Source organism: Adiantum capillus-veneris, chromosome 27 (assembly GCF_014529385.1).
Source record: "Adiantum capillus-veneris isolate H3 chromosome 27, ASM1452938v2, whole genome shotgun sequence".
NCBI classification, from domain to species: Eukaryota; Viridiplantae; Streptophyta; class Polypodiopsida; order Polypodiales; family Pteridaceae; genus Adiantum; species Adiantum capillus-veneris.
This window is the reverse complement of record NC_140957.1, coordinates 60,900,077-60,915,604: the sequence shown is the minus strand read 5'-3', so window position 1 is coordinate 60,915,604 and position 15,528 is coordinate 60,900,077. Positions and strand designations below refer to the sequence as shown.

The following is a 15,528-nucleotide window of genomic DNA, read 5'->3' as shown; positions in this document are numbered from 1 at the left end:
AAACAATCACTGTCCAAGCCCACACCCAGCCATACCAGATTATACACACTCAGTCGCAAAGTAAAAAAGCATGGCTCTATCTCTGACCTCTCATTGCACTTTATACCATAAATAACTAACACTTACTCCCTCAGGCACCCCAAGGTTACTAGTCTATATGATAAGTTTGCCTACAAGCTAGAAAATACCCTTTAGCACACATGATGCCCGTATAGATACCATTCACATTTATGACACATCATTGGACATGAAAGCGGAAGAGAAGGTTGATATTGATTTGACAAAAAACCCTGTTAAGATCCTTCAAAGGAAGGTATACAATGGTGTTGAGCCCCTTCTCTTGCTCAAGAATGATGCCTTCGACCCTTTATAGGTGTAATCTCCCATGCTTACGAACAATCTCTGCTCACTGCCTTCAATCCCGACTTGTGCTTGGCATTCCTCGGACTTCCTCAACATACGGCCAACCCCTTCTCTTTGTATCACCTTCCAAAACCCCAAGGGTCGCCCTATCTGCATCTCTTGATATTCTCTTACTCTATCTAGCAACAGCCTGTCTTCAGCCCTGGATCCCGACACTCTCCCACTAGCTTTATCTCCCTTGCCTGGCTCTCATGTGTTCCAGTATGCCCATTGCCAATCCATGAAATGTATAGTGCTGCTCTTTCATCCTCTACAGAGTCCCTCCTGGAAGCTCTTGGTGTCTCGACTTCAAAAGCCGCTCTCGGTGCCCTCCTTTCTGCAGCTCCCTGCGGCATGTACTGCCGCCAGTACATGCCGTAGCTCCCTGCGGCATGTACTGGCGGCCACCCTCTCTTTGGCCACTAGCGATATCGCTAGTGGTCCCCCCTCTGTAACTAGCCCGGCTCCCCTACTCCCAAGAACGGCCCTTCAACTGCCACTTTCCTCCTCATCTTTCCACTTGGAGGCCCTTCTTGCCATGCAGTTGCTGTCCGCTCTCCCTCCTCACACAGTTCCAGACTCATGTCCTTCTATCTGCAGTAGCACCACCCTCCATGCAATCAACACCGCACTGCAGTCCAACTCGTTTTTTTAAAATAAAAAAATTAACTCTAGCTTTGCCTTATAATTGAATTCCTTGTTTAGCTTCGTTTCACGCATCCGAGACTGCAGTTGACGTCGCCTCGCTGACACTCCCATCCCACTCAAGCCTCCACCATAACTCCGTGTTCTCGTGTAATAACTCCTCTCTACTTTTTAGATTGAGTAAGAGCCCGGAGAGATATAGCATTTGCTTGACCGGTCGTCTATATCCAGCTCCGCCACACATGAAGGATCATAATAAGAATCATTTCTCAAGATGTCGATGAGCCCATGGCCGCAACCGACCACAATTGAACATAACCTCCACTTTAAACAATGCTGCTCAAGATCTCCATCGATGATAGCACTTATAAGTTACCTTTATTAGAGAATCTTGAAATCCATAAACTTGTTGATTACCGTCTTTGACATACACTTCCTAATCGGACCCAATATACCTTGCATTTAGCATGGCCTCAAACACCGTGCTAGCCACCTCCTAAGATTTATGTACTTGCTTCTTGCATATCCCTGTGTCAACACAGATTGGGTGTACCATCATTGCCCACCCCGTTGTTGAGCATTCATGCGCTACCATAGCATTATTTAGATAAAATAAGTCTGTATAGAGAGAATGACATAAAATAGCTACATAGATTGCATAAGAAAAATGATATAGTGGCTATATAAATAGGATAAAGATAGAGAGAAAAGCGTCTCCTCATTCACCATGATCAAATGGAAAGCTCAAATCTTCCCCAAGCATGGTGTAGAGTCCACCTGGATCAAAAGTAAAGCTTTGGCCACGTCCATCCATTTGTAAAGCACGCACATTGAAGCCTCTCTTTGCACTCGTAGGCCAATAGACATATGACTTCAACTTCTCTTCATAGCGTAATTCTTCAGCACCGTGCATTTATAATCCTTCCTGCCAACCATAAGCATACTTTTGATCACTTGAAGCACCTAGACCATAAGTAGCTATCCTGCCATCTGCTACAAAACCCTCCATAGTATAGTCCACTTTAAAAACGCCTCATCACTAATACAAAGATACCTGTAAAGCAACCTCCAATAACACATGTATCCATAGCATCACATAAAGTAGCAAAACCCTGCAATTTGCCTCCACCTGCTGCACAACCAATTCTGTATGTGCGCCTTGCAAACCTATATCCAAATCTTCTAAAATTGGCTCCAAAACCAACTCTTCATACTTAAGAGCATGACCTGCTAGAGCTTCAACCTGTTCTTCAAATACCTCATGAACTGCAAGGTGGCGACACTTTCCTCTCTGCATGGAGCCTCTCTTCACCTGTATCAGTTTCCATAGAGTCATCTGTCGGAGCTAGCTCTCCACGGCTACACACAAACTCTAGAACTACACTGTGCACCTCTATATGCCCCCAAGAGAAGGTTGCCCCACCCCCTGCATAGACAAATCAGGTTGACATACCTCTGCCTCTGCTTCTAGCTTCTGCAAGTCATCCTCAAAAACCTACTCTTCAATCAAGTCGGATGCACAATCAAACCATACTTCTTCTAGCAAGGACTCACCACCACAAGACATAAGAGATGGCTGCTCGTCGGCGGCGGGGCAGGTTCACACAAAGCATCTCCGCACTTGCACTATGCTTCTCTTTGACCTTCAACTGGCTGATAGGAAACTTGTATACATCTTTCATCACTTCATCCACATGAAAAACATCATAAGTTTCATACCTAGAAGACATGGACTCTGTCTCCCATGTAGTATCTGCATCCAAAGCACTACTAGAGCTATGAGAGCTGTCAAACTCCTTTTCTGAACTTGCCGATTCTTGCACCTCTACTATCCTTCTTGCTGCTGGTTCTGGAACCGACACTTCTTCAAGGCCTTTTATCACCTCGTCCTCTTGAGCAAGTAAACTGGGTGGCACTATGAATATGCCTCTCTATATCTTTTGAGACCTGGTTGGCACTTGTTCTACCTCCTCTAGCATGGCATCAGCTTCACGTGCTTTGATCAAATTCATATCAAGAAAAGGAGCTTTTACCTCTTGATGCTCATCCATCTGTTTCAGCTTAGGTCCACTGGCTGCCGTGATTGTAGACTATAGCAATCCTGCCTCCATCTTCTTCTTCATCTTTTGACTCTTTGCTCTGGCAACTTTGACAGCTTCATCAAAGGTACTTGGATATTCATAATCCACTCTCTCACGAACAAAGGGATGCAAGCAAGATAGAAACCTTTCCAGCTTAAAATATCCCACATTTGTTGCTTGGATAGCAGCCACAAAATCCCCCCAATAAGCTTCAAATCTATCAACAAAGGCATTGAAATTTGCACTTACGTCCTGCTGCAAGCCTTTGATCTTTGCATCTGCTTCCGAAGCCGACACCACCTTTCGATACCTTTGTAGAAATTTCTCGCAAAATCCGATCCAATTCTGCTTGTGTGCATCTTCTAAGCCATCGAACCAAGCTTTTGCTTTACCTCGCACCACCAAAGGTAGAGTCTGGAGTTTTGCTTCATCACCTGGCATCCGCAATACTGTCAGCATAAATAGCTCAAAATCGGCAATCCAATCGTCAGCATCTTCATCTCCTTTGAACACCGGACCAAATTCTTGCTTCATCTTTATTCATAACACTTGGTTAAGAAGCAATCAGTGGATCCTCAGTGGGCGCACCACAAGATGGAAAGGGGGAAATGGGAAAACACCCAGCACACTTAGTGAATGCCTCTCTATATCTCAGTGACTCCACAACACCCCTATCCCCTAGTAAGCACACACCTAGACTCCCAATCTGCAAACAATCACTGTCCAAGCCCACACCCAGCCATCCCAGATTATACACACTCAGTTGCAAAGTAAAAAAGCATGGCTCTATCTCTGACCTCTCATTGCACTTTATACCATAAATAACTAACACTCACTCCCTCAGGCACCCCAAGGTTACTAGTCTATATGATAAGTTTGCCTACAAGCTAGAAAATACCCTTTAGCACACATGATGCCCGTATAGATACCATTCACATTTATGACACATCATTGGACATGAAAGCGGAAGAGAAGGTTGATATTGATTTGACAAAAAACCCTGTTAAGATCCTTCAAAGGAAGGTATACAATGGTGTTGAGCCCCTTCTCTTGCTCAAGAATGATCCTTTTGACCCTTTATAGGTGCAATCTCCCATGCTTACGAACAATCTCTACTCACTGTCTTCGATCCCGACTTGTGCTTGGCATTCCTCGGACTTCCTCAACATACGGAAAACCCCTTCTCTTTGTATCACCTTCCAAAACCCCAAGGGTCGCCCTTTCTGCAGCTCTTGATATTCTCTTACTCTATGTAGCAACAACCTGTCTTCAGCCCCGGATCCCGACACTCTCCCATTGGCTTTATCTCCCTTGCCTGGCTCTCATGTGTTCGAGTATGCCCATTGCCAATCCATGCAATGTATAGTGCTGCTCTTTCATCCTCTACAGAGTCCCTCCTGGGAGCTCTCGGTCTCTCGGCTTCAAAAGCCGCTCTCGGTGCCCTCCTGTCTGCAGCTCCCTGCGGCATGTACTGGCGGCCACCCTCTCTTTGGCCACTAGCAATATTGCTAGTGGTCCCCCCTCTGTATAACTAGCCCAGCTCCCCTCCTCCTACCTTCGTCTAATTAGCACTCCCAAGAACGGCCCTTCAATGGCCACTTTCCTCCTCATCTTTCCACTTGGCGGCCCTTCTTGCCATGCAGTTGCTGCCCGCTCTCCCTCCTCACACATTTCCAGACTCGTGTCCTTCTATCTGTAGTAGCGCCACCCTCCATGCAATCAGCACCGCACTGTAGTCCACCAACTCGTGTTTTTAAAATAAAAAAGTTAACTTCAGCTTTGCCTTATAATTGAATTCCTTGTTTAGCTTCTTTTCACGCATCCGAGACTGTAGTTGATCGCCGACACTCCCATCCCAATCAAGCCTCCGCCATACCCGTGTTCTCGTGTAATAACTCCTCTCTACCTTTTAGACTGAGCAAGAGCTCGGAGAGATATAGGATTTGCTTGATCAGTTGTCTATATCCAGCTCCACCACACATGAAGCATGATAATAAGGATCATTTCTCAAGACGTCGATGAGCCCATGGCCGCAACCGACCACAGTTGAACATAACCTGCACTTTAAACAATGCCGATGGTAGCCATTAGGAGAAATATGAACCTTGCATGGGCCTTGTATGGAATTCTAATTTTTAGGGATTAAGGCTAATGTTGTGTGGGGTTTAGGGGGCAAGGGCATTGAAGAAGGTAGTTTTGAGTAGGGTTTTCTAGCCTTTTTTTTAGACAAATGTAGGATGTGGACCTAAAGGGCTACTTTCTCTCTCTAGCTTTTTTTAAAGTGAAGGAAGCATAGGGGTGTGTCCACATCAGCAAAAACGTGGGTCACAAAGAGACAAAATTTGACTTTTTAAAAAAAAATTCATTTTTACTTGTTTCTAACTTAAAACTCCCTCCCAACATATATACATATCCAAAAATCATTTTTTGACCCATTTTTTAACCCACAAGCTTAGAAAGTCCATTTTTTCAAAACTCTTTTCCTCCAAAAAGTAATAAACATTTTGTTCTCTCCTCCTCCTCCCTCCTCCCTCCTCCCTCCTCTCTCTCTCTCTCCCTCTCCCTCTCCCTCTCCTCTCCCTCCCTGCCCTTACCTTCCTCCTCCTCCCCAATCTCTCCCTCCCCCCCCTCCCTCCTTCTCTCCTCCCATCTTCTTCAACCTCTCTACCCTTCCTCCTCTATCTTTTCATCATTTGCTTCCTCACGCAACAGCTTCCATGGTGCTCACGGACATCACAAATGGTTTGCTTCCACCACCACGTACTCCGCACACCAAAAGCATACATATTTGCTTACCCACGGCATTTGCACCGAAGACCACTAGTGAAGGCGATCAAAGGTCATCATAGGAACGTCGCACCGCTTGTGAGACCAATGTTGAAATTTGGGTGGATGGCCATTTGTACCCTTACGATCCTATAAGCCGCTTCCATCCACCGTTTAATAGCCTTTCCACATTTCTTCAATTTCTTGGGAGGGGAGAAGCAGGTTTGTTAGGCTATTGCAAGCGGTTGTGTATGAGTGCAAGTGCTTCTTTGCATATGTGGATGCACGAATTTCAAGCTCTTCACCTCAAGACGACGGCATTACAAGAGAGCGTTGCCTCTTTGGAGAGGGTAGTTAAAACTCTTGAACAACAAATGCAAGAAAAGGAGTCCCACATCCAGAAGCTTACCAACACCATCACATACTTGAAAGAAACACCCCTTGGTGCAAGGAAATGCAAACGCACATATTCATCCATTGAAACTCTTGCACATTTGGGAGGAGCACGCACACGACGAGTTACAACCACAAGGTGATTTGGTCTTTACTTGCATGATGCATTCTTACTTCACACTATTTTCTAACATTTATGTTTATTTATTGCTAGAAACTTCATCTAGGAGGCATGCGGTGGAACAAGCCGAGATGATCGAGTCAACCTTCTCACTAGTTGTCTCAATACCCAGGATGTGATTTCTATCTTACAATCACCTGGAGGTAAGCACATTAAGGATGCAGTCACCAAGGACCTTATGTGTAAATTAAGAAATGTGGTTAGTGATGATGACGTTCAACAAGCTTGTGATGAGGCTGGAATCAGCACCAAAGCCTATCAGGCTATTTTCCAACTCCTAAAGGATGCCCTCAAAGAACATGGCATTGTGGAAAACCTATTTCCCGTTCCTCACAAGGACAAGCTCGCAAAGAAGGCCACAAACGAAGATGTGTTCTCCCGCATTGGGACATACCTACACATTGAGGACACAACGCCAACTTCCTTTTATGCTTCGTGCGCAACAAAGACAAGGGGAAAAGGTAAGAAACAATCCATAAGACCTTCGGAGAAGGGCTTTCCTTACACAATGTGGAACAATATTTTTGTGGATCTTAGAAGGCTTCAAGAAGCCATGCTTAGATTTTACGAGTTACTTGAAGAAGGTGACACACTTTACTTTTTTCTTTGGTATTATTCTTATCATAGACTCTGAAGTTTAAGATCTTAGCACTATTTGTTTTGTAGTGCTTGGCACAAAAGTCGCTTTTGTGCTGAAACTCGATGAGTGTCAAATAGTGAAAGGCCGAAGGTTAGAGAGGCTAAGTGTCACTCTAATGAACGAGGCCCTTCTACAAACCAAGCGAAGGGATTCAATTGAGCCATCTCCCCGAGCCATCTCCCACCCCATCTTTTAGCGTGCAATCAGAGAAAGAAATTTGGTGGTTGGGTGCTATTGAGGTGCCCAAAGAGACCAATGGAGTACTTTCATGGATTTTTGAGAGAACTCCATGGATCACAAAAGTAATACACTCCCAAATTGCAGGTTAGAAGTTGGAGATTGAGGGTTTTGGTAGTTATGATGTGGAGTGGCACTTAGGTGGGGATTTGAAGACCATAAAGTGTTTGCTTGGCTGCAAACAAGGGGCTTCTTCTCTCATGCCTTGTCCATTTTGCACTCGAGGGTACAAACCTAATGGAAAAAAATCACATAAGAGCACTGCAAAGGCCGGATCCATGCTTCCATGGCAAGGGCATGGAGAACAAGGGTTAGATTGTCATGATGTCGGAGATGAAGGTAGAGAATGGGAAGCGTCTATTCTGAGATGTCCCATGCTCAATGCCCCAGACCGTGATCAAAAGGACCACGCTTGGAATCCAATCTTTCGATTTCCTCTATCGAATGTATATTTTTGTACATTACACGCATTCATGCGCATTTTTGATAGGCTATTGAAGCTCCACATTGACTATGCTTTCACGATGAAACCGTTGGAAAAGTTCCATGAAGCGATCGAAAGAGTGGAGGTACTCTTGAATTCCATTGGCTGTCATGGTGGAAATGTGTCTATCGTTGCTGCAAAGAACACAGGGGAGGCCCATGAAATTGCTCAACAAGTGTCAATGAGTGGACAAAAAGCTAGACACTTTTTGAAGAAAGTTTCCCAAGGAAATCCAAGTCGATATGATGCTCAAAACAGCTCCAACCAGCAGGCAGGTAACCTTTGGGAGATAAATGTTGCGAGCCGAGAAAGGTACTCCACCCCCAACTTGCGCTTCTTGAGCTCTGACACCCGTGGGGCTTGCTCGTCCAAGTGATGGCTTGCATCGGTTGCAATTTCTTGGAATCGTTGCAACCGCTTGGAGAATGGGCGATCACCTTTTTGTATATAGCGCAAAAGATCTCAAGGCACCCAGATCCCTACATGTGGGGGGATAGATACAGAATATTTTATGATGTGCTCCTCCATGAATGCAAAAATCTCGGCAAATGCATCCATGTGAAGGGCAACTGTGGCATCAAGGTCAGGGAGACGAGTAAAAAAGGTGTGGAGGTCCAACTTCCCTTTGTATTTGGTGTCCTCGAGGAAGAGGATGAAGCGTGACAAAGGGGTGGATGTGGCTGCAGATGGAGAGGCTGTGGAAGCATCCATGTCTAGCCTGGGGTGTAGACAGAGAGTGGAGGAGCTCAAGAGTTGCAAAAGTGAAAATAGTGAATGAGTTAGGTGGCCCCCCTTTTATAATGGACCCTTTTTTTAAGACATTAAAAAAAAAGGCACTTTCACCAAAAAATGATTTCTCATCCCAATGCAAAAAATTATATTCAAAGGCATGATTTGCCGAAGCAAATCATGTTGGTTATAGCGGGGATCAGTTTGAAAATTGCAAGAGTTACAAAGTTATAAGATCGATAGCATAGTTCCATTCATCCCCCAGTCCTCCTCGACCTTCAGTTTGTCTTCCATTCTCTTCCCAATCTGCGGACATTCATTACAATAAGCATCCAATGATCGACAAACCATGATGTATTGAAAATGTGGTGGAAGGATTCTCACCTTTGGCCGCCTTTGCGAAGTAGAGTTGGCCATGGTTGAGCAAAGAAAACTAGGAGGAGGAGAAGGACCTTGCTTGTTGCTACAATGTACAGAGGATAAAGTGATATGAGACGGTGGATAACCCTTGTGGCAATGGGAGGAGAAGGTGGATAACCCTTGCTTGGTTTGGCAATGGGAGGAGAAGGTGGATAACCTTTGCTTGGAGTGGCAATGGAAGGTGGTAGGGGAGGAGAGAGGAGCTTCCTTGCTGCAGCAATGGAGATGGTGTAGAGAGAGAGAGAGAGAGAGAGTGTTGGAGTAGAGGATGGGTGTGATGATTGCAACCAAGGAGGGGTTGGAAAAGGGGGGTTCTAGAGAGAGAAAATCACTTTTTGCCTAAGAACTACTTTTGGGGGAGCTCTGGATAGCAAAAAAAGATTTTTCAAAAGTTTTTTTTAAAAATTGAATTTTAGGGTTTTTGGGTGCATGTTTTGACTTTTTGAGGTCAAAAAATTCTTTTTTGACCATAAAATAGTTTTAGGACGGTTTTAAGAAGATGAAATTTGAGTTTTGAAAATTATGAAAAATTTTAAATTTTTGGGATTTTTTCACAACCGGATCAAAAGGAGGGAAGTTGGAGGTTCCATATGCCCCCCCCCCCCCCCCACCCCACCCCACCTTCTCACTAGGTAAGAGCCCATTTAAGAAGTGTAAGACTACTTTGTCCCCCTACATTTTTGAGGGCATAGAGTGTGTCCACACCCTCTTCTCATTGGCTGGCCTCTAATTAACCTTAATCCCAAAGGGCCCCTAGAGGATTCATATTTTTCCTAATGTAGATATGCCTTTCTGAATCCATGATCGTCTCAATCATTTCATCAATCTCGGACTCAAACATAGCCTTGTTGGGAATGTGGTCTATATGATCACCGTCCGAGCTGTCAAAGGATGTATCTTGTGACCTCATGGATGCTGCTTGATCGAAGCGCCTGCAAACACGTTGTCGAGAAATTTGCGGTTTTGCTAGGAAAGCACCGGGCTTATGGCTGTGAGAGTTTGTGAGAGAACTCAACAAAAACTATATGAAGGAGTTAAACCATAGATGCCATGAAGACTAGGGTTTGGAAAGAAGTGCAATCAAAGAAGACCCACTCTTTCTCTCTTGCACTCACACACACAAAGAAAGAACACAAAAGAGAATGTCAAAACAACACAAAGATGAAAACATCAAGGCTATGGTCATATCATATCATGGGTAATATGAAAGAGTTAATAGATGAGTTAATGGCATTCAATCTTGGCTGACCAAATAGGCTACGAATTGTTCTTTGGAATTGTAGTTTTGTGCTTACCATAATATATATACTTTGTCTAGTGATTGGGATTAATTGCGTGTACAAATCCTCTTGGTTCATAGCAAGATAACTACGCTTATGTCAAAAGAAAATTTATAGTCTATGAGAGGTAGTATGATGGGATCCGGTGATAGAAGTATTTCATTGAGCCTTTCTGGGCCAAAGAGAAACACTATACGTTGTTGAAAGTGTATTTTACGGCTAATCCATACGTTAATTCTAATAGATCGTACAGAGTGAAAGCGATAGAAATGATCATCATGTGGGTTATTCATCTAGGATAGTATGTACAAAATGTAGATATGAGAGAAGTGAAGAGATGAGAAGTTTCCCTCCCAAGCCCTATTCTTGCCCGTAGGCAATAAGGATACTGCGGGGAGAGATGTACCTGTAGCAAAGAGAACCTAGAATTTGTAGAGAGGATGAATTACTAAGAATGAGAGAGATAGATTTGGTTAAGGAGATGAGATTAGATACATATATATATATATATATATATATATATATATATATATATATATATATATATATATATATATATATATATATATATATATATATGTTGGATTAGAGATGAAAAAGAAAACAACAAGAAATCAAGAAAACATCAATGTAGAACACATCTTACTTGACAAACCCTTCAACACGATTATTGATGGAGAGAGAAGAAGAGTGGATAATTCCACTTTGATTGATACACCAAGTGCAAGACCTTCTTTTATTAGAGTTGATCTTCCAAGGTTAGCTTGTTGCAAGAATGGCTAGTCTTCTTCTAGGAGAAAGTGTAGGCTTAGGCTTCTGTTAATGGCTATGGCATTACTACTCACTCCCTCATGAATTCCTCTTATCAATGGCTTGAATGCTTGACTTCTTTTCAAGGAAGAAGTGGTCTCCTTTTATAGGTGAAGGGAACCCACAAGGGTTTACACAAGAAGAGAAGAGCCACTGTGAACAGAAACTGGAAAAGTTGGAAATGAGCTGTCCTTGCATTATGTGGGCAGACTGGGGTCCAGTATTTTCATCATATCTCCTCAACCGTGGCTCCAAATAAAAAAGTAAAAATATGGACAAAAAATTCAGCTCATTAGCTATGATTTTTATATTAAAATCGTTCTCCAATTTGGATTGGAACCTTGTGTAAAAAAATCATCAAAATAGGGTCCATTTCTGGCAGCAAAAGTCTTCCTGTGGTCCCCTTAGCCTAGACTTTCATTTGATTCCAAAGGACACCTCATGCCATATGAAAGCATGACATTGCTCTTTGAAAAAGTTTTGTAATCATGCTTGCAATAATGCATTAAAATAAGTGTATCTTTGAAATCATGCCACTTAGTGTCCCACTAGGATTTGATTCCCTCCTAGTAGCTATTTAACAAGAAATATAAGAAAAATATGAAAAATACATAGAATATATATATATATTGGAGTTTACCCTAGATATAGGATCTAGCTAGTGTGTGAGATGATAATGAGATAGTAGAAATAAAGAATCAATGCTTTTTGCCCCAAGTTAAAGAGGCGGAGCTATTGACGCTTTTCCCATAGTATTTTCTGATGGTAAAGTAAGAATAGGTTACCCTTGAGAAAAATAATAGGATGAGATAGTAGGCGTATTATTATACTTAAATATACATATGTACATTATAGAAAATATAAACATGTATCTAAAAAGTTACAAGATAACTCTTGTAGCATGCGTTCCCACTATGTACGTGTCACAGCATGACAACGTCTAGTGGGTTGCAAGATTGCTGCCCGTTGGCCAGCGTTAGAGTCCGACGAGTGTAATTGGCAACAACTCAATCTATAACAGATGGGTCAAACTCGCCAAATTCATGAACGTGCTACAAAGAAACGCGTTTTGTCCGTCGCTCAGCATGTTTGCATTGATTACAAGGACATAAGATCCTTGTTGAAAGATAGGCGTTTCGGTTGGACGGCCCCACATCATTGTCACTACTCATAATGAATGTTAAAACCTTATAACCTGAACATAAATTTAATCTTCTATTGGCATCCTCCATCTCTTATCTCTCTCTCTCTCTCTCTCTCTCTCTCTCTCTCTTAATCTCCCTCACAATCAAGAAACCATAGATCACATTGTAAACTCCTTCAAATTCTCTAGCCATGTTTGATCCCCACATACCTTGGTCCAGAGGTGCACGGAGATCAAAACCACCGGGTTATAATCTCGTCTTTATTGGTCAATGCCTATATTTGTGGGTATGAGAAATCTACACACCCATGTCTACATGATAATGCATGTAGTCGACAAAACCCCTTTGTCTCTTGTTCAACTGTAGCAATTCATAGCAGCTTAACATCTTTTCACAGCAGCTCCTTGTTCGAGGGATTACTGTGTACATTACATGTCTGCCTCCATTCTGAGTATCATGCCGTTGAAAGCTTTCCAACTTAATGCCGTATCCGTGGAGAGAGAGAGAGAGAGAGAGAGAGAGAGAGAGAGAGAGAGAGGGAGAGAGATGTTTGCACTTGTGAGCTTGCAAACAACTACATACCTAAACTCATGTGAGCTACATGCAAACTACTGCAAACATAACCATAAACCTAACTCTAAATTTAAATCTTAATCTTGAAGCTAAACTTTAATATAAAAACTAAGTCCAAAATCTAATCTTATATCTAAGCTAATCTCTCTCTCTCTCTCTCTCTCTCTCTCTCTCTCTCTCTCTCAAACATGCATGCACATATACATAACAAAAATGCACATTTTTCAAATGAAAACTGCTCCTGCTACGTCATCCGCTTCAGCTACTCTTATTCCTACTCAGCACCGCGAGTGCTCCCTCCCTCTCTCTCTCGCTCTCTCTCTCTCTCTCTCTCTCTCTCTCACACACACACACACACACACACACACACAAGCCAACTTGATACGTTGTGAAAGTCCCGAGTTATCCACTTTCCTCTTCCATCACTCAAGCTCAACAGAAGGAGAACACTTTCAACAGCTAGTGTTGTTGCCTTACCTTCAAACATTCCAAAGCTAACTAGCTTCAAATACCTTTAAGCTCTACAAAAAAGAGAGAGATGGTTGGGCCTCGTGTTCAGCTCCAAACCTTAAATCTTTAGTTAAATCCTGAACCTAAACCCAAAGCTCTAATATTAAATCTAAACCTAAACTCTAGCTTAAATATAAAAACTAAATGCTAAACCTATGTCACCTCTCTCTCTCTCTCTCTCTCTATCTACATCTCTTTTTCCCTCTCTCTTTATCTATATATGTCATAGTACATCTATTTACAAAGACAGGCATTGACAAAGCTCTTCTCATCAATTGATGCACTATTTTCTTGGACAACGCAGACATTATATTAGATCCACAAGGAGTTTATCGGATTGGTATCATAAATCATTTTGAAATTTGAAGACGCTTAATGTAACATTTCATTTCATATTCTCTCTCTCTTTTTCTATTTTTTTAATCTCTCTCTCTCTCTCTCTCTCTCTCTCTCTCTCCCCTCTCTCTGTCTCTCTCTTTTCTTTCTCCCCCCCCCCCCTCTCTCTTTCTCTCTCTCTCTCTCTCTCTCTCTCTCTCTCTCTCTCTCTCTCTCTCTTCTCTCTTGCTCTCAATGTGTGTGTATATATTCTTTGTTTATGCATGTGTGTGTACATTCTTTGCTTTCTCTCTCTGTGTGTGTGTGTGTGTGTGTGTGTGTGTGTGTGTTGTGTGTCTCTCAATGTGTGTGTGTGTATGTGTTATGTGTTTATGCACGTGTGTATATTATCTCTCTCTCTCTCTCTCTCTCTCTCTCTCTGTGTCTCTCTCTCATACACAATGTGTGTGTGTGTGTGTGTGAGAGAGAGAGAGAGAGAGAGGGAGAGAGAGAAAGAGTGGAAGGGAACATGAGAGGGAGGAGTGGGAAGGAGCATACATGGCTCTCCTTCCTCTCCTCATGTGTATGTGTGTGTGTGTGTGTGATTGTGTGTGTGTGTGTGTGTGTGTGTGTGTGTGTGTGAGAGAGAGAGAGAGAGAGAGAGAGAGAGAGAGAGAGAGAGTGGTGCGGGTATACCTGTTTTGCAAGAGCGTCAAAAGTCAGATATGAAATCTGAGTTTTTGGCGCTCGCAGGTTATTTTTTTACTCTGTTGTTGGTGTCGCTAGGATCGTCTCTATGAGCGTCGCTATGCAACAAGTAATTTAGCGATGATCATAGCGACGCCATGGATTTTCACATTCGAGCGTCGCACTGCTAGCATCTCTAATATGAAGAACCTCTTGTAGTGTTCTCTTTTCTTGCTTAAGAAGAGAGATCCTTAAGTAGCCTATTAATGGTTGATTTTGTTAATTATATTAGAGTAAGTGGGACTGGGATTTATCCTCGATTTTATTGAGTCCACTATGTGGGATATGTTGCACATCTCAGGAGCTTTGGTCTTAATAATGGGGTCTTTTTAGACTTGCCTATGGCGTTACCTTTATTGAGCCATAAGAAGTCCAAAAGGAGCTAGTGATAAGAAGTCCAAAAGGAGCTAGCCCTCTGCAATTCTACAATATTAGACCCACTCCACTACTCTCCATAATTAACCAATTCGAGCTGTGGGTGTAGATACTTAAGTGTTGATTTTCAAAGGCTAAGAGGAGTAGCAACTAAGGTTTTGAATTGACAAAGAATACACTAAGTAAACTCATAAGCATAATTAGCATGGTTGACAATAACAAAGAGAGTAGAATGAACATTGATAACTTTGATTTTGCACATGAAGGTGCTAATGATGATGCCTCCATGTTTGTCAATTAGCTTGTTACTAGGCTGCAACAAGCTATGGGCAACCCTGCTTTGCAAGCAAAAGTTACTCAACAACTTTGTGCTTATGGGATTTCCCTTCCTCTCCAGGAGGAGAGAGTTCTTAGGAGGCCTCTTGATGAGACCCCCAAAAGAAGACTCTCTCACATACGAGAGGAGGAGTCCAAGGAACAAGAAAGTAATGAATTCCTAAGTTCCTATGAAGATGTGGCTCTACAAAGACGGCGTTCTAGACGATCACCAACTCCTCCCAAGAGGAAACGGTCAACACACAATCCTTCTCCTCATCACTCCAAAAGGGAAGAGAGGAAAGAAAGGAAGAAAAGGTCAAGAAAGAGGTCACCCTCTTCTCCTTCTTCTTCACCTTCCTCCTCTTCCGGCAAAAGCTATGGCCATTCTCCTAGAGAATACAATAGGGGAGGATATCACAAATTATACCCTGCATGGAAAAGGTCAGAAAAACTCAGACGGTGAAGAATCAAGGAGTG

At 42.7% G+C, this 15,528-nt stretch overlaps 1 pseudogene; it reads right to left on the bottom strand.

Annotated features, from left to right (window-relative positions):
- Positions 1-2,086: 2,086 nt before the first annotated feature.
- On the bottom strand, positions 2,087-3,662 carry LOC147422067 (uncharacterized; annotated as a pseudogene).
- Between the last annotated feature and the right edge of the window lie 11,866 nt (positions 3,663-15,528).